The sequence below is a fragment of the Protopterus annectens genome, chromosome 6.part0, assembly GCF_019279795.1.
Source record: "Protopterus annectens isolate FY-2018-M chromosome 6.part0, PAN1.0, whole genome shotgun sequence".
Classification (NCBI taxonomy): domain Eukaryota; kingdom Metazoa; phylum Chordata; order Ceratodontiformes; family Protopteridae; genus Protopterus; species Protopterus annectens.
In genome coordinates this window covers 301,293,111-301,313,579 of record NC_056737.1, presented here as the reverse complement: position 1 = coordinate 301,313,579, position 20,469 = coordinate 301,293,111, and the positions used below count along the sequence as shown (strand labels likewise).

Sequence of the window (20,469 nt, the reverse complement as noted above, 5' to 3'; positions counted from 1 at the left end):
TCAGGGCCTAGGCAAGGAATACAGTAAGAATGAAAATCCTTATGCGGTATTTGCTTTCCACAAGAAATACAATTATTTACTTTTTCTGACATCGATCTGGAGCAAGAAAAAAAAAAGTTTCCCCAACGGGGTACTTAGCTTTATTGAAGACTTCGGATCTGAAACTCGAACATGAAAATCTCAGGAGTCGGCCGACCGGCACTTGCGAACTGCTTCTGCTTTGGGCACCACGCAGCAAGAAAGACAAAGAAAATGGCGTCGGTCGCATCTTTTATACCCCTGACTACCTGATGTCAGGGGAAGGGGCGACAGCAGCTGATGCAGGACTCAGGACTTTGGAATTCAGGCTGATTGACAGCAACCTGCCAGCAGGATTACCCAAATGTAATGACTGCAACAGTGAAACACGAAGAACATCGGGACAATCTAGCCATCACTGGAAGTACAGAAACCATGTGGTGAGCTTAAGGGCTTGGATGTCCAGATTAGGCAACCAGAATGGATGAAAAAGAAGATCTGGAGAAGGATCCAGTAACCAAGAAAAGTGTATTTAGTGAGGCCAAAGGAAGGGAAACCAGAACAGGGCAATGAGGATCACCATGCTCTTCAGCTGACATGTTTTTGTAGGGACTTTAGAATAAGGAGGTAGGTGGATAAGCATAAAGGGAGAGATGAAGGCTAATCGTGAGTCAGAGAGATTCTCAGTGGCTCCCCTCTAGGGGAGAATGGGCAAAATATTTTAATTTGTGACGAGAGACAAACAGATTGCATCATGGTTGATACCACTGAAGAAAAATCTGCTTCGCCACTGATGGACTGAGACATCACTCACAAGGCAATAGAATAATCTGGTTAAATCAGTCCGCTAATACACTGAACTTCTCTGGAATGTGTGTTGCCATTAGAAAGTGACTGTAAGATACTGCTTGCCGCTGCACACTCACTGCTTCTTGACAGAAGGGATAGAAAAGGCTTCCCCTCTGATTGTTCATGTACCAGACTACTGACATGTTGTCTGTCTGTACAGCAATCATCCCCAGCAGAAGAAAGTCCTGAAAGACCTGCAATACTAGGACAGTTGTCATCTCTAGAACACAGATATGCAGACTGGCCTCTAAGGGGGACCACATGGCTTGAACAGTCTGTTCCAAGTAGTGCCCCCACCCCCAGCTGGGAATCATCCTTGGTTACCATGGCCTGGTGTAAGAGTGAAACAGAAGGATGGGCTAGAGGAACTTCTGGGGCATGAATCCACCAAGACACATGTTCCTTGCAAATCCTAGTGATTCAAATGAGGAAATTTGTAGTCTTACCGACCACTGGACAGCCAGTGTCCATTGCAGCACTCTTATATAAAATCTAGCCAGTGGTACAAGTGTTGTAGAGGTAGTCACAGAACTGAGAAGCTGTAAAACTAACCTGGCTGGGGAGATTAAGAGTCAAGAGTTATTCAGTCTGATGCTGCAAGGTGGAGAGTCTAGACTGAGGAAGGTCTTGCTGTCTGAGAAGTTTTACCTAAGTGAACACCAATGAACCCCAGGGCTTGAGTGGGAGAAAGGTGGAATTTGTTGCAACTGACTGTGATGCCCAGCTCAAGACACAGATGAAGTGCTTAGTCCCTGGTGCGAATGAAACATGCTTGGTGGGAGCCGTAAGGTGTCAGTTGTTGAGACAGGGAAACGGCTGGAATCCTGGCAATCTCATGTAAGCTGCAACCACTGCCATATATTTGGTGACAGGTGGGAGGCTGTGGTGAGACCCAAGGGCACAATTCTCATAGTTGATCAGACTTCCGGATATCTTTTGTTCGGTGCAGATAGAAACGTAACTGTCTGTGTACATCCAATTGATGAAATTTAAATTCTGCCATGTTTGAAAAATGAGGAAAGAATACAGGCAACTCAATGGATTGATTAAGATTAGACACAGAAGCCACTTTAGGAAGGAAAGAAGGGTTTGGTCTAAGAGAAACCATGTCCTTATGGAAGATTAAGTATGGAGGTTTGATAGAGAGGGCTTGAATTTCTGAAACTCACCTTGCTGAAGTGATTGGTGTTAAGAAGGCCGTTTTCCAGGTCAAGAATTTCAATTCACAGGTATCTGCAGGCTCGAAAGGTGGTGAAGTAAGGGCTTGTAGAACAAAACTGAGATCCCAGGGCATGATGGTTCAGAGACAGGGAGACGAAGTAACAGAGTACCCTTCAGGAAAGCCTTGCAGAGTCTAGGAACCAGTAGACTAGGCTCATTAGTAACATGAAAATTAGAAATCGCTGCCAATTGAACTCTGATGGTAGCTGATGCAGAACCCTGATGGAAAAGCATAGATAAAAACTCCAAGACTGAAGCAATTGGAGCTGTGCAAGGATCAATTCCTTGGGTATGCGCCCAAATAGAAAACCTCTTCCATTTGCTAGAATAAATCTTCCTAGTAGATGGCTTATGAAAGGAAGATAAAATGTGAACCACTTCCGGTGAAAATTTATGAAGCCTAACTAACGATGGAAGTGGAGTAGCCAGGCTGTCAACCGGAGGGTCATCAGAGAGGGGTGGAACTGTCCCGACATGTGTGTGTCAGTAAATCTAGTTAAGGGTCCAGAATCCAAGGAGTGTCCACAATGTATGGTTGAAGAAAGGGGAACCAGACTTGACAAGGCCAGTGTGGAGCAATCAGAATCATTCTGCTTCCCAAGGATTGCGCTTTCTGAATCACCTTTGACAGCAAGGGAAACTGAGGGAAAGCATAAAGCAGACCAGAGGGCCAATCGTGAACTAGAGCGTCCCTGGGTGACTCCCCCTGTGGGGGGATCAGCGTGAAGTAGCTGCTGCATTTGGCATCGAGGGGGCTGGCAAAAAGGTCACAGCAAGGCTGACCCATCTGCTGAAGATTCGTTCTGCAACTAGACGATTCAGGGACCACTCGTAAGGCATCAGAATAGCTCTGCTTAGCCTGTCCGCAATCATGTTGGACTCCCCCAAAATGTGCATTGCCACTAGAAACCGTTGAGAAGTTACTGCCCACTGCCACACTCGCATGGCCTCTCTGCACAGGGGGTAAGACCTGGTTCCCCCTTGCTTGTTTAGATACCACACTACTGACATGTTGTCTGAGTGTATTGCAATCGTCCCTAGAGGTAGAAAGCTCTGAAGTGCCTGCAACGCAAGTAGCACTGCTCTCATCTCTAGGGCGTTGATATGCAGATGTATCTCGTGATCTTGCCACTTGCCTTGGACTGTCCTGCCAAGATAATGCCCCCCCACCCCATCTGGGAGGCGTCCGTGGTCACTGTGGCAACCGGGATGGGTGGAACGAAGGGCCTTCCCCCGTCCAAACTGTTGGTGCAAAGCCATCAACTGAGGTCCTGTTTGCATCTGTCCGTGAGAAGGGTGAGAAAGTGGAAATTTTTGGAGAGACCATTGAACAAAGAGGAGCCATTGGAGAAGTCTCATGTACAATCTCGCTAGAGGGACCAACATCATAATTGTTGCTGCCATGGTCCCCAAGAGTTTGAGAACCCATCTTGCCTTCGCATTCCTCAGAGGCATCAGGATGTGCAACTGTTGTTGTAAGACTCTGATCCTCTCCTGCGGTAAAAATGCTCGCATTTGAATGGTGTCTAATTCTGCGCCTAGGTGACATGCTGTGAGGGCAACAAAGCAGACTTTTCCCAATTTAGTGTTATGCCCAATTGTTGACAAGAGTGATGGTAGCGTCCCTGGCTTGGACTAATTGATGCCTGGTGGGGGCGGTAAGGAGCCAGTCCAGATATGGAAACACTTGGTATCCCTGACGTCTCAAGTGAGCAGTCACCACCGTCATACACTTGGTGAACACCCTGGGGGCTGTGGTGAGTCCAAAGGGCAGGGCTCGAAACTGGAAATGACTGGCTCCCAGCCGGAAGCGTAGGTGACTCCTGGATGCCCTGTCCATTTTTACATGGTAGTAAGCATCCTTGAGGTCGATGGAGCACATCCATACCTCCTCTCCCAACAATGGGAGACTCGATTGTAGTGTGACCATAAGGAACTTGGACTTCTGTACATAGTTGTTCAGTTGGCTGAGATCTAATATGGGTCTCAGGTCCCCTATTCTTTTCAGCACCAAAAAGAATCTTGCGTAAGTCCCTAATCCGATTTGGTCTGAGGGGACACGCTGGATGGCTCCTTTTCCTAGCAGCTTTGAAACCTCTAAGGCTGCTTGATCCCTTTGCTGGGTGGAACGTCTGGGATTTTTCTGATTGAAGGGGGGTCTGATGCAAACGGAATGAGATAACCTCCGGAAATTATTCATAATACCCATCGGTCCTGGGTGATGCTTTTCAAGGCTTCCGGATATACCAAAATTCGACCCCCGACTGGCTCCAGATAAGCACAGCTGGGCACTCCCTCAGGAACGAGAGTAGGGAGAGCCGCAAAAGGAATCGCGGTCTCCCAGTGGGGGCCCCTCTGCCTCTAGGGCGGCATCTCCCTGAATAACCTCCCCCTCCTCTGCCTCTGGAGGGGGACTCACCTTGTGCGGCACGAAAAAACCTCTGATTTCTTGAACCACATCTTCCCTCCCCGCTGGGCCTTGGGGTAAGGCCTAGAAGGAAGGGAAAAACAGACCCCTACAGCAGGCAGAGTCTTTCCCTCTTGCTTGCACCTGGTGAGGGTGTCTCAATTTGGTTCCGAACAAAGAAGAACCATCAAAGGGGGTGTCAGTGAAGGAAGACTTGAAGGCCTCCGCGAAGTGACAAAGGTGCAGCCAGGCTTGCCTTCTAAGGGCGACTCCTGAGCTTGCTGCCCTACTCGCTCCCTCGGCTGAATATGAAATGAGCCGCATGGAGGAGTTGACAATGGAATTGAGGGTAGACACCTGGGCGTTAACAGTCTGGGCCGCCGCCTCAGGGACGTTACCCGCAGGAGTATCTCCTAACTCCTTGAGGAGATCTCTCTGGAGCAGAGTGAAATGAGACATAGTTCAGCAACCGTAAGGTAAAGGTTGCTGATGTGAGGGTACGCTTCCCGTACAGGTCCATGGTCCTAGACTCCTTGTTAGGAGGATGGACGGAGGAAGAGATCTCTGCTACTTCCTTCTGAGTGGCTGCCGCCACCACCATGGCATCTACAGGGACTCCTTTGGACAGAAACACCTTGCCCTGGGTTGCAGAAAGAAACTTGTTGGGACGCCTGGGTACGGGCTCCACAGAATCAGGGTTTTCCCACACCCTTCGACAGATCAACTCAAGAAGCTCATCGAAGGGTGGGGACACCCAGGAGGTGGAGGGCTGAGCACCAAAGGTCTTAAGGAAGACAGACTCCTCCTCAGAAGGGGCTTTGGACGGCCAGTCACCTCTTTGTTTCAGTATCTCCAGGATGTCTGAGAAGGAAACATCAGAGGATGACTTGGGGACCCCACAGATTCCTCGAGGTCAGTATCAGAGGTGAGGGACTCATCCTGGGAGTCTATGTGCTTCCTCTTGCACGTTTTCTTTCTAGGGGGCTCATCAGGCACGAACTCTGAAGGGCCCTCAGAAAGTTGGGGACCACTCGTGGGGGTATCCGGTTCTCTGCTGTCCATGGATAGGTGGTGATCAGAGGCTCTCACCGGAGTGGCGGGGGACAGAGTGACCGACCCACCTGATGTAGCTGACGATCTGGCCAGCGCAGTCCGCATAGACTCGAAGGCAGGCCTCCCCCAGTCCGAGGACCGGCCAGCCTCCGAGACCATGACGGGAGTCGGAGTTCCCAGAGCCGAGGCACGGAGAGGGAGACTCTGAACCAAAATATGTCCCGAGATGCCCCCCTCAGGCCCGACTGAAGAATCCCAAGTCCTGAACCCCGAGGACGGAGCCGATGGGGTCGGAGCTGATGTCTGTACCGATGGAGCCAGAGGGGCCATCGGAACCGGACTAGGAACATCACACGGCGTGGAACACTCCAGCTCCGAAGACAGAGATGCGCTCGGAGGAGGAATGATCGAAGAAGGGGTCGGGACGGGCTCCGGAGCAGACTGGGCCGGAGCCAAAAACAATTTTGCCAAAATCAGTGACTGGAGGAGCCTCTGGACCACCCTAACATCCACATCCGAAAGGGTCCTGGAGGATTTGGAGGACAGGGAGGGAGATCCAGATCTCCTCTCAGGAGAAATTGGTCCGAGACTGGGCGATCGGTTCCGAAGAGGTTCCAATATAACTGGAGCAGACGCCGGTTCCATCAACACAGACACCTCCTGTGACCCTGAGGACAGTGGAGCAGAGGAGATCGATGCAATTTTTGTGACTTTCTCCGGAGGCTCCGATGAAGCTAACGGAGCCGGAGATCTCTTTTTAGACTTGGATGACTTAGACTTAGCACTGGGAGAAGAATCCAAGGCCTCTTCGAAAGAGGGTTTCAAGAGTCCCTTTAAGATCAGCTTATTCTTTCTCTCTTGGAGCACTCTGGGACTGAACGCATGGCAAAAACTGCAGGACTCCTGCAGATGAATGGCTCCCAGGCAATAGACACAAATAGAATGCCCATCAGTGATGGACATTTTGTACTCGCATTTAGAGCGCTTTTTGAAACCCGAAGGTTTGTGCTCCTTGGAATCTTTGGACATTTTTCACAACAAACACCAACAACGCAATCTAAGAAATGGTCTGACAAGAAACTCAGACGCTCAACACCACAAAAAACGTAGGAACCAGTTATAAATTGTAACAGTATACACACACACACACACACACACACACACACACACACACACACACACACACACTAGAGACACACACTGAGACAAACTATGTCAAAAACCTCCAACTAAAACGGTTAATGACCACAAGGTAAGGGAAAAGAACCAAACCTCTAACTTAAATGGTTTAGCAATAGACAGGACAAAAGAACTAGGTCCTCTAACTGAAACAGGCCTAGCCCGAGGGAACAGTTAGCGGGATACCACAAAACAAGCACACTACCAAAAACCTAAACACTAAAGACAATAGCTATGAAAATAGCTTTTTGTTTATGAACAAATTTTTTTCTCAAGACAAGAAAAAGGTACTTAGCCACAGCCAAGAGCGAGACCACGTCTGAGCTACACGAGTGGCAAATGAGATCTACGGATATGGAGCAGTGCACCATGGGATACTTGCTTAGCCCAGCCAATAGAAGACTTCGAGCTAGAAAAGTTTGGCCGAGTCGGAGCCAACCCACGGGTAAGAATGTAGGTGTGATAGGACTACATAAAATCATATTATTAATCAAATGCAAAGCACAAAACGCATTGATTAAATGAAATATTCAAAACCATGACATCTGATAAATTATTTAAAAAAGTTATGACAGCATTCAGGATTTGCATAACAAGCATGTTAAAAGTAAAACGAGCACAAGAAAAGTATGACAAGCATGATAAAAGTCAAATGAGCATAAAGAGTACAATAAAAAGGGCAAAATTAGCATGGAAAAGCAAAGTGACTGCATTTTTTTATTTTAGTAAACAAACACATTTTTTGATGTGAGCTACCATTTCGCATTGACTAAAGCTGTTCAAAGTATAATAAGAGTTGTTCACAGTATCAGTGTGTGCAAAGTGTTTGCAGTGTGTGCTTTATTACAGTACAATTATTTCAAAAAGTTTACTGTGTGCCAAGTACAGTTATTTTGTAAAGGGCAGTCAGAGCATAGTCATTTTGAGAAGTTTCTTGTGCTGTGTACAATTCATTCGCAAAGTGCATTCATTTTGAAGTGTTTCTTACACCGATAAGGGTGGTTTTGCAAAGTTCAGTAAATTCAAAGTGTTCTTGTGCTAGGGAGACTTATTTCGCAAAGTGCAGTTATTTCAGAAAGTCTATTGTGCTGTTGAGCATAATTACAAGTTTCTGGCATAAAATTCTGACGTATATGTGTGTACGTTCGTACATAAAGTACAGTTTTGTACCTACCATAAATGTAGATGTTCAAGTGTATACCCTGCTGCAGTCATCACACTTGGGTTATCCTGTCGTCAGGCGGCCCCGCAGTCGCCCTGAATTCCAAAGTCTTGGTCTGGCATCGGTTGCTGTCGTTTCTTCCCTGACGTCAGTGCGCCAGGGGTATATAAGAGGCATCCAACGCCATTTTCTTCAGTTTTTCTTGCCCCAGATGTCAGGTGCCCCCCCCCCCCTCAAAAGGTGGTCAGTAGATACTACCAATAATAAAAGTTTAGCACAAACAAAACGTCCCACCAGCTATAAGCAAATACACCACAAAGGTTGTACAGAATGTAAGGTATTGAAAGGTTTTAGTTAGGTCAGAGGGGATGGAGGGAGGGTAACCTGGACTGCAGCAGGGTATACACTCGAACATCTACATTTATGGTAGGTACAAAACTGTATTATGTTCACTGTGTTACCCTGCTGCAGTCATCACACTTGGGTAGAATCCCAAAGCTAAGGATGGGAGGTGGAGTCAAACAGGGTTAGAGGAGGCTAGGGCCCTGCAAAACTGCAGTGGCGAAGCCAGCTCTAGTCTTAGAGTAAAGTGGTAAGTGATAGTGCTTGGTGAAGGTGTGTACTGAACTCAAGTTGCAGCTTCCAGAATATCCTTGGTTGGCACCCCCCTGAGGAAGGCAGTAGATGTAGCTGCTGCCCTGGTGGAATGGGGCCTTATGCTAGCAGGAACTGGTTTTCCATGATGGGTGTAGCAAAAATGTATGCAATGTCCTATCCATTTTGAAATGGTCTGTTTTGAGATAGGCTTTCCTTGTGATGCTGTAGCATAGGATACAAAAAGTTGGTCAGATTTTCTGAAAACCTTAGTTTTATCCAAGTAGTAATGTAGTTGCCTGTGAATGTCCAAGGAATGCAAAAGTCTTTCTCCTTTGTTCTGTGGATTTGGAAAGAAGGTGGGTAAATGGATGGTTTGATTTATAGTCACACTGGATACCACCTTTGGCATAAAGGAGGGGTTAGTTCGTACAGAAACTCTGTCCTGATGAAAAATGAAGAAAGACTCTACTGCCATTAGTGCCTGTAGCTCTGAGACTCTTCTGGCTGAAGTAATTGCTAGCAGCAGGGCAGTCTTCCATGATATAAACTTTAAGTCAGCTGAGAAAGCTGGCTCAAAAGGTGGCAGCATACGTTTTTCCAGAACAAAATTGATGTCCCAAGTTGGTGTTGGCGCTCTCCTGGGAGGCCTAATGTTTTTGGCCCCTCTGAGATACTGCCTTAGAAGTGGATGTGAAAATAAGGGAGGATCCGTGTTGTAGTGAGCTGAAATAGTGGAGGCGTGGATTTTAATAGATGAAAAAGAAAGTCCTTTGTGTAACATCTCAGTTAAATATTGTAGAATCTGAGGTATGTCCGGCTGAAGGGTATTTTGGCCTTTAGCTTGGCTCCAGGCGCAAAATCTTTTCCATTTGTCTGAATAGACTTTCCTGGTGCTGGGCCTCCTGGCCTCCAGAATGACATCCATAACAGCTTGTGAAAGAGGAACTGGCTGGTTGCTTAGGTGATTTGCCATGCAGCCAAGTTTAAGGTTTTGAGCTGGCTGTGTAGAATCTGACTGCCTTGCTGTGTGAGCAGATGAGGAATTTGTGGTAAAATCCATGGTGGGCCCTGGGCCATGTTCCTTAGTAGTGGGTACCAGTGCTGGTGTGGCCAGTCTGGGGCAACGAGTATCATTCGGGGTCTCTCCATCCTGACTTTCAGCAGCACCTTTGTGAGAAGGGGCAATGGAGGAAAGGCATATACTGTCAGCATTTTCCAACTGAATGCAAGTGAGCCCACTTTCCAAGCTTGACGGTGAAATGTCCTTGTGCAAAATTCTGATAGCTGATAGTTTTGGGGGATGGCAAACAGGTCTATGACTGGGCGACCCCATTTTTGAGTTATCATTGCAAATACTTGTGGATCCAGTTTCCACTCATGGGGATCCATGATGTTTCTGCTTAGGTCATCTGCCAATGTGTTCTTTTTTCCTAGCGGCCATTGAGCTTGTAATTGAACTTGGTAGGTCAGTGCTGTGTTCCACAAGGTCATTGCTTGCCTGCATAGAGGGTAGGAGTGTGTACCCCCTTGTTTGTTTATGTACCACATTACTGAGGTGTTATCTGTCCTTATTATAAGCTGTCCTGGATGTAAGAGGTCCTTGAAGGCTGTCAAAGCATTCTGTACAACTAGCATTTCTTTTTGATTTATGTGCACATTCCTTTGATCTGCAGTCCATATGCCTTGAACGCACCGTCCTGCCATGTGTGCCCCCCAGGCATAGTCAGATGCATCTGTTGTCATAGCTTGCCTGGCAGGGGGTAAGGTGAAAGGCTGACCCTTGTTGAGGTGACATGCCTGTGACCACCATAGAAACTCCTGATGAAGGCAGGGAATGAGAGGTATCATTGTTTCCAAGCTGTGGCTGTGTTGACTCCATACGCTTTTCAGGTACCATTGTAATTTCCTCATATGCAGTTTTGCAAATGGTATTAGTAGTATGCAAGATGCCATGAAGCTCAAGGCCTGCAGAATTTTTCTTGCAGGGAGTTGGGCCTTTGTTGCCATTATTTTGAAGTATTGAGTTAGTTGTAGTTTGTCTGGCGTCAGATAAGCCATCTGGGCTGTTGTATTCAAGCTGGCACCCAGGAATGTCATATTTTGTGAGGGCACTAGTTTTGATTTCTTTTCATTTACTGTGTACCCTAGGCAACTTAGAAGGTGTTTTACAAAGGTCAGATGTTGAAAGAGAATGTCCATGCTTTCTGCTTGGATGAGGCAGTCGTCCAGGTATGGGTATATTTGAATTCCTCTCTGTCTGCAGTATGCAATTACTGGTGCCAGGCATTTTGTGAAGACCCTGGGCGCAGTAGATAAGCCAAAGGGCAGTGCAGAGAATTGGTAATGGGTTGAACCTGCAATGAAACGGAGGTATCTTCTGCAATTTCTGTCTGATAGGGACATGCAGGTATGCCTCCTTGAGGTCCAACGTTACTAGCCAAGCTTTCTTGCCCAGCATGGGAAGAAGCTGCTGTAGTGTTAGCATCTTGAATTTGGGTACTTGCAAGAAGGTGTTTAGAATTGAAAGGTCCAGAATGGGTCTCCAAGCATTGTCCTTTCTGTGGACTAGAAAGAGCCTTGAGTAAAATCCTTGGCCTTGCTCCTGTGTAGGTACCAGTTGAATGGCTCTCTGTCCATGAGAGCTGTAATTTGTTTTTGAGCCTCTGCCCATTGATTTTGTGGCAGGTTTGGCATTCCTGTTATCCTTGGCAAGGTGTGGAAATGTAATCTGTATCCTTGTGAGATAATGTCCAGGACCCATTTGTCCTTTGTGACAATGCACCAGTTGTCTGAAAAAAGTGCTAATTCTCCTCCCAAGGGAGCTGCCAAGAGAGTTTTGCTTGGCAGTTTGAGGTGTAAGTCATTGTGTTTGTCTTCTAGTAGTTTGGGACCTGCCTTCTCCTCCCTTCTGTGTTGCAGTGCCCCATTGGCGAGGTTTGTAAGGGATTTGTGCTTGTCCTCTGCCCCTTGGGCGTCTGCATTTACCCCTCTGTGGTCTGTCAGAAGCTGGAAAGGACCAATTTTTTGTTGGCCAATTTCTGCTGAAGCGTGGGGGTTGTACCTGTAAGAAATCTTTGACCGTCTGCATAGATTTTTGCCTTATCCTCCATTTTCTTTAAAACCTCTTCTGCTTTAACCCCAAATAACACATCCTGCTGTAAGGGTGCATCTAGTAACTTTGCTTTGACATGATCAGGCAGAGTTTGTTCCTTTAACCAAGCATGCCTACGTATAACAGACCCAGTAACAGCTGCTCTACAAGAAGCTTCCAAGGAATCAAATACACATTGTAAAGTATGTTTGCCCACCTGTTCAGCTGCATGCAACAGATCTTGCATTTCCTTGAATTCAGACTGTTGAGGATGCGTACTCATCTTTTGTTTTATTTGAGACATTAGGAATTGCTGGTATTTCAGAATGTGACATTGACAATTTAGTGTTCTCATAGCTAGAGTAGCTGAGGTGTAAATCTTCTTCCCTCACCTATCTAGTGCCCTGGAGTCCCTTTCAGAGGGTACAGGATTTTTAGCCATAGAAGCCTTAGCCCCTTTGGGACCCTGGGAGATTTCTCTGGGTCAGCAACAGGGCTTTTCTAAAGGAATTTGTGTGAGTCAGGTACTCTATAATATCTATCTGGTTTGGCTGGAGCAGGAGGAACAGAATCTGGATTTAGACTAGATTCTAAGTAAACATCATCCACAATATCTAAAACTGGAGGGATAGCAAGTGGTCTGTGCTGGGGGAGTACAAGAAACTCTCAGAGCCTTTTCTTTGAGTCGGAGTAGTCCTGACCTTCCCAGTGGAAATGTTCCCTCATGGTATGTAAGGTTTCCCAAAGGAATAGTCTTCAGGGGGAGAAGTTGAGGGAAAGGAATATTCAGCATCAGAATCTTCATAAGGGGGAAAGGAGTAATCCTGTTCCTCAAAGGAGCCCGAGGAAATAGACACTTGATCAGAGGAGGCATAATCCTCCTCCTATCGAGGCCTTTTGTCTGGGGGGGGGGGTGGGAACCCCTGATTAAAGAAATCAAATCTTCAGCCATTTTAAGCATCTGTTTCTTAGGCATGGGGCCTTGGACTGGAGACTGAAGTGCAGTCTTTTTTGGTTTGAGAGGAGTCTTAAGCTTAGCATAAGATTTTATGGTGAGAGTAGTCGGTCTGAAGACACGTTCTGAAACCAAAGGTGTTTCCACAGCACCGGCTTCTCCTTCTGCAATGTTGTCGGTAAGGCCTAAAGAAAATGGCTACGTCGGCCTAGAACTCTCTGCTTGAGAATCCGAAGCGGTCTGGGGTTCCAATTCTGCAGTCCCCAGGGGCTGCGTAGGCGCCTCACTGAAAACCGGCGACCAGCCCAACCGAGGCCTCGGAGTCTGGCTTGGATCTAGGCTGCCTGTTTTTATCTTTGCGTTTTTTATGCATGCCGGTAGTCGGTTGCTCCGACGGCATAGTGTAATTAAATTTCCTACCGAAGTAGTGTCATGCGAAATCAAAGCGTCATTTTATAGTTCGCTTATTGAACCTAGCACAAAACAGACAACCAGTGACGTCGTGGTCTGGGCCTAGGCAAGGTATACAATAAGAATGAAAGTCCTTATGAGGTATTTGCTTCCCACAAGAAATACAATTGTTAACTTTTTCTGACATCGGACTGAGGCAAGAAAAGGTTCCCCAATGGGGTACTTAGCTTTGAAGACTTCGGACTGAAATTCGATTAGAAAATCTCAGGTGTTGGCCGACTGGCACTTGCGGACTGCTTCTGCTTCGGGCACCGCGCGGCAAGAAAGACTGAAGAAAATGGTGTCGGATGCCTCTTATATACCCCTGGCGCACTGACGTCAGGGAAGAAGCGACAGCAACTGACGCCAGACCAAGACTTTGGAATTCAGGCTGACTGCGGGGCCGCCTGACGACAGGATAACCCAAGTGTGATGACTGCAGCAGGGTAACACGATGAACATCTCCAAGAGTCTTTATTACTGTGTGTAGGCATGGTTGCCATGAGCTGATAATGGACAGGCATGTGTGTGTGTGGTGTTCATAATGCTACAGTGACAAAAATTTTGCTCAGAGACAGTGATTTAATGTTGAGCAAAGCCACAGAGATTTGTCAAATACACAAGCTTACAGAAAGGCACACAAATGCGCTTGCAAGTGATTAGAGCATGGTTTTAGCAGCCTTCTCTAGAGAAAACGTAGACAGCAAGCAGCACATGGCTAACAAACAGTCCTAAGCACATGGCAGCTGCAGCCCCTGCAGGATTTCCACAGAGAGCCTGTACCTTTCCAGTAAGTTCTAAGACTAGCTCAGTACAACAGACATCCTCAGTGCAGCACAAGGGTGCATCAGCAAAACCAAAGTCAAGTCACATTGCTAACTGTCATAATTGTGGTGTCAGTCACGAGTCCCAAACAAGAAGAGTGCTTAGCATTTGGCCAGCAATGCCACAAGTGTACAAAATGGAACCACTTTAAAAAGCTTTGTAAATTAAGCAAGCCTCAAGAAAGGTCACTCAAAAAAACAAGTTAATTGCATAAAGCTGCAACTCTACTTTCTATGTAGATGCTGCATCAGTGGTTGTTGAAAAGATTAATGTAGTAGATTTGCTGGCAAAAACAAAGTGTTTTGTATTGTCCAGACTAATAGTAAACCCACAGAGCTCAAAATGGACACTGGTTCAAAGTGCAATATTATGCCATCAGAAACATTTACTAGAGTAAGAGCTGGTGAACAACTTAATTTGGCCAATTGTGCAAAGCTTGTTGCTCATAGAGGTGAAGAGATTGAAATCAAAGGCTCAGTAGTGCTTTCATGCTATTCAGCTGGGAACAGTTACAGCTTGCAGTTTTAAGTAGTCAAAAGACCTGTACAGTCATTATTTGGTCTCAGAGACTGTTTTTCTTTAAACAAAGAGGTCCATCATCTAAGCACATGTCCTAGTTCCAGTTTCACCGATGCTATTTTCACAGAGTATGATGACATTTTTGAAGACAAGCAAGGTAAACTTCCAGTTGTGTACTTCATGAAATTAGACCCAGAGGTCGGTCCAGTGGTCAGACCAGAGAGAAGAGTTCCAATAGCTATGCAAGACAAAGTCCAGTTAGATAAGTTGGTGCAACAAGGTGTGATATGGCCAGTTACATAACCAAATGAATGGGTGTCTTCCATGGTAACTGCTCATAAGAAAAGCTCAGATGAAATCAGAATACATGCTGACCCAAGAGACTTAAAGCATTAGAGACCCCACCAACCTATGTGTACAGTCGAGGAAGTTGCTACGCTCATGCCAAATGCCACTTTTTTCTCCCCATCTTAGATAAGAGTTCATTTTGGCAAGTAATGCTAGATCTCAAATCTTCACTACTGATTACATTCAGCACAACATTTGGTTGATAGAGATTTCTCAGAATGCCTTTTGGAACAAATTTGCCAGTGAAGTCTTTCAGAGTGCAATAGAGCAAATTTTTTCAGGCTATCAGTGTGCTACAATAGTAGATGATTTACTAGTTGGAGGCAATGGTGAAGGAGAGCAGGACAGAAACCTCAGAAAAGTTCTGGAAAGAGTATATGAAGTGAATCTAAAGCTCAGTCCTTTGAAATACAAGTAACTTTTGGTAGCCTGAATTTACGTTGGTCATTTTATTTACCAGTTCAGGCTTAAGATCAGATCCTTCCAAACAAACCGCCATTCTTAAGATGCCAGCTCCAGACAATGTCCAAGCCTTACAGTGTTTCCTTGGTATGATTAACTATTTCGGCAAGTTTATACCAGACTTCAGTGAATTATCAGCACACTTGAGAGCTGACATGCAAAAATGTTACCTGATCATGGTTGGAACACTAGGAGTGTGCTTCATGACCTGAAAACAGAAAATTTCCAGTCCACCTATGTTAAGATACTATGATGTCCACAAACCAGTAATTCTTTCCTGTGATGCGTCAAAGCTTGGTCTTGGTGTAGTTACTATTCTTCAAGAGAGCAGACCAGAAGCCTGTGTGTCTAGGACTCTTACCCAAAATGAAATGCAGTATGCTCAAATTGAGAAGGAACTTCTAGCAATTGTATTGGCATGTTTTGAAGTTCCATGATTATATTTATGGCTGAGCTATCCAGATTGAGACTGATCATCAACCTCTAGTCACTATTTTAAAGAAGCCTATGCATACAGCTTCAGCAAGGCTATAAAGAATGATGCTCAGATGACAAAAGTACAACTTCAAAATGGTGTATAGAAAAGGCAGACTTCTTAGCCTGGCTGATACCTTATCCAGTTCACCCAGAAAAACCACAGAAAAGCTTGAGAGAGAATTTTGACTTCCATGTCAATGAAGTGCATAATTTTTCTACCACAAGACTTTATGAGCTAAGAGATCATACAAAGACTGATCCAGTTTTGCAAAGCTCAACCACTTCATCAATACTGGATGGCCATCAAAGCAATCTTGTCTACAAACAGAAGTGCAACCTTATTTTGCTTACAGAGATGAGATGCTGATGAAGTTGATACATATTCAAAGGTCCTAAAGTTGTTGTGCCTACTTCCTTACAACACGAATAAATCCAAATTCTGCATCATGGCTACCCAGGTTTTGAAGCTACCAGAAAAAGGGCAAGAGGACTAGTATTTTGGCCTTCTCTGTCAAAAGATATTGATAAAGTACTTTCATTTTGTTCAATATGCAATAGTACTAAACGGCACTTGCAAAAAGAACCACTTCAGCTAAGTCAGATTCCTGAAATACCTTGGTCAACAGTAGCCACTGACGTATTCGAGTGGAATAGTCAACATTACTTAATGTTGGTATACTCTTGCTCGAATTGGTTCGAGATTGATCTGCTACCTAAACTAACATCCAGCACTGTCATTACTAAGCTGAAACATTAGTTCTCTCTATGTGGTAGTCCACACAAAGTTATTTCTGACAACAGTGCCCAGTTTACCAGTGAGCTATTTCAGAAATTTGCAAGACAGTGGGGACTGTATCCATGTTACCAGCAGTCCCGAGTACCCACAGTCAAACAGCCTGGCTGAAAGTGCAGTAAATATTGCAAAGCAATTACTACAGAGGTCAAAGCATGACAATAACAATGTTTTCTTGAATTTGCTTAATCTCAGAAATAAACCCCGTGACAACTTGTCTCACCTGCTCAGACTTCTGTCTAGGCAAACTAGAACAACCTTGCCTATCAGTTCCAGTTTATTGGTGCCCAATGCTAAAACCACCAGAGCAATCAAAGCCCAACTATTCAAAACGCATTTATTTCAGAAGTCCTACTATGATAAAATGAGCAGATTTCTTCATCCATTGAAAGGAGGAGAGACAGTGAGAATGCAAATGGCAAAAGGTTTTGCTTATTGAACCCACAACAGTTTGTCTGTTTTATCCTGACTGGAGGAGTGAAAAATAGATCTCTAGTATGCATACTATTGTGCACATCCAATTGCCCTTCATCAGCAGTGGAAGTATGGACTGAGCTATGACCATTAGGAACTTTTGAGGATTTTACACACAGATTTAGAGGACTTATTTCTAAAATTGGCCTGAGGTCCCATTTTTCTTCGGCACCAAAAAGAATCTCTAATACATTCCAAACCCTTGCTGGTCTGGTGGGACCTTTCGGATGACTGTCAGCAGCTTCTTGAGTTCTAAGGCTGCGTATTCCTTTGGTGGGGTGTCACACTACAAACATTCTTTGATCTTTTGGGGGGAGGACGGGAAAAGGGAGTGTAATACCCCCTAGTAAATTACTGCCTGCACCCAGACATCTTTAGTGATGGTTGTCCAAGCTTCTGGGTGCACAGATAAGTGCCCCCCAACTGCCTCCAGAGCCCAGCAGTCAAGACAGTCCTTCAAGAGTGCGGATAAGGCTTTGTGGATAAGGGACCCCTGAGGTATTGGTTTTGAGTGTCTCCTCTGCCATATGGGTGATGTCTACCATTAGAATTCCCCCTCTGCCAGTGGGAGATATGCCTCCATAACAGCCCTGGGAAAAACTTTGTGATTTTCGGAACCACACCTTCTTACCCCCTTTCTAGTTCCTAAAGAAGGTCCTCTGGGGGGTAGAAAACCGTATTCCTATGGCAGACTTTTTTCCCCATCCTGTTTGCTCCTGGAGAGAGAGACAGAGAGAGAGAGACTAATTGTGGGCCCAAAAAGGGTGGATTTATCAAAAGACGCACTGATGAAGGACCCTCTTTAAAGGCTCTTCAAAGTCACAATCGTACTCAGGCATGCTTCTGAACCATACTGGCTGAATCTACTGCTCTAGAAGCACTCTGCACAGAGTTGGGAATCAAACGCATGGAGGTGTTTGAGAGGGACTGAAAACAGGCCAGTTTTGAAGTCAGAGTCTTCTTGTCCTCTGCAGTCATGGACTCCAGAAAGGACTTGGATTGATTCTTAGTCAAGTCCCTCTGAAACCTTGTTGTTTGTTCCAAATAATTCAGTAACTGGACAACAAAGGATGATGAAGCACAGATTCACTTCACAAATCTGTTAAAGGTCCTAGACTCTCTTACGGGAATGGATAGAAGGACTGTCCCTTGCAAGTTCCTTTTTTGGTGGCTGCTGCTGGCACCACCATAGCATCATCTGGAGAGCTCCCGCAACAGTGGATGTGGTCCTTGGATGCTATTAGATTTCTGTCTGGCTTCCTGGGGATGGGTTTTGTCACATCAGGATCCTTCCATGCCCGATGGGAAATCAGGTCCACCATTTTATTTCTCAGGTGGGGGATGGGGGATACAATCACCCAGGAAGTAGCTAAGCTAGTTCAAAAGCCTCAAGAAACACAGACTTCTCCTGGAAATGGGCTTCAGAAGACCAGCCCTTTTCTGCCTCAGAAGCTCAAAGATCTCCCTGAGCAAGAGACACCTTCAAGGGCTGGTCTGGGGAACCCCTCCCCTTCAATGAAGTCAGTGTCTTTGGTTAGTGACTCCTGTGGGGAGTCAATTTGCCTCCTCTTGCACTTGTACTTCCGGGGAGCTACTACGGGGAATAAAGCAGGAAAGACCCTGAAGTCTCCTGGGAGTCCTGGGTGGGGACTATCTTGAGACCAAACTGTCTGTTCAGATGGAACATAAACAGACTCTGGACCCAGGGCAGGCAGTTGTGGAGGGGAAGGACCCAAGGGGGCAAAGATGTCCAAACTCCTCAGTACACTTCTCTTTACGAAAACTAGGGATTTACTTCAAACACTAATATCTGAATGGGACTATACCCTCTACCGTACATTATAAAGAAAGACAAGGGAGGTACAAGACAAGCATGTGAATCAATAATATTAACAGCAGGACCAACTACTGTCCTACACTCAGTGTTGCTAGGCTCTTTTTATGACTTACAAAGATCTATAAAATCTTAAGATATTTAGTTTAGACCACCTAACTTCCCCCTAAACTTTAGAATCAAAAGCAAGACTACTGTTCAGCAATGTGCAGCATTCCGGTTTGACAAACTATCAGATAACCAAGCTATGACTAACAGCCTGGCTGTTGGTTATGGTTAAAGGGGAAGATAGGAAGTAGCAGCCAAAGCCAGCATCTCGATCCTTGACAGAAGATGCTAGCAGAGTCGTATTGCACACGCACTACCTGAAGAGAGGCACAAAAATGCATCTCCTTTATTAGAGATAGTGTTTCAGATGGACAAAGTTGTGCACTCATACCAGTCCAGTATACTGTGCATGACACTGGCCTTTCCAGCCAAAAGGGGTGAAGTGTTTGGATTATTCAAAAACAATTATGTTGGATGACAGTCACGGTCCCAAGCTCTTACCTCACCCAATTTCCCTGGTTGCCAAGAGTGAGGGGAACAAAAGGATTTGGGCTTGATGGTCATGGTGGTGGTGGTGGGGGGGGGCTAACAAAACTTTAAACTTTAAATTATCTAACCATGCTCCAAACAGCCTGAACAGTGTAGGTTTACGTTTAACTACACTAACTACTAACATTTATAACATTTAGAAAATGAACCTTTTCTCATGGTTAGCATATAAAAATCAGACTCACACTGACAATTTTTACCAAAAACTAGTGTAGAATGGAGATAAATCAGTCTCCTTGTAAAGAAGCATGGACAATGCCAATCAATGCACAGAAAGCGAATGGGTTATTAGGTTACATCTATGACCCAATCAGGTCTTCCACTGAAGAGTCAACCCCCCCCCCCCCCAAAAAAAAAAAAAACAAAACAATGGACATTTCTTCTACTGGCACACCAGGAGGGAGGACAGATGCATGTCACACCCCCAACTCAGCCATTTCTGTGCCTTACCCCCAACCCAACCTCAACTAATTTCTACAGTTTATACTCTGCCTACATGGAATGCTACAGCACAGATTTTAGTTAAAACATTTTTTTTTTTACTTTTAAACTGCAGCTGCTACAGTTTAGACCACACAAAGTGCTACAGCACTCCAGTTTGACAGCAAATGCAAGGCAGACTTTTAAAAGCCAACAGCGTGCTAAAGATCAAGATCGCCCAAGACAGTTGTTCCTCTCACCCCACCCTAGCTATGTTATGGACTTGTATATCTTCATTTTGTTGGGGGGGGGGGGGCACTTAAGACAACATGACCTAAAATTATGTGCAACAGATTCCACCGTCAAACATAAGATGGCAACAGAAAACAGAAACACTAAAGTGTAGGTATGCCGTTTGGTAGAACACGTGATCCTAGGATGGTACAATATTTTCTGAATAAATGCTCAGACCATGTTTACCTTACAGACAAAAGGTACAGGGTTTGATTCTCACGTGGGGTAACTGGCTAGGCTTAAAATGTCCCACAAAGGCTGGTAGCCTAGTATCAATATATGACTCTATGACTAGCAGCAAACAAGATGACAGAATTTTTATTTTTAAAAATACATCTGTTATTTGTTTTACATCATTGCAGAAATATATTTTCAGCATATAGGTTTGCAGAAAGAATGGAAAACATACTTCTTAGATTGTTAGTTAAAACCAAAAAGTAATGC

At 45.3% G+C, this 20,469-nt stretch overlaps 1 protein-coding gene across 1 annotated transcript in view; it reads right to left on the bottom strand.

The window, feature by feature from the left end:
* Positions 1–20,469, bottom strand: part of ALKBH1 (alkB homolog 1, histone H2A dioxygenase) — a 181,575-nt gene that overhangs the window by 83,229 nt on the left and 77,877 nt on the right. The window lies entirely within an intron of this gene.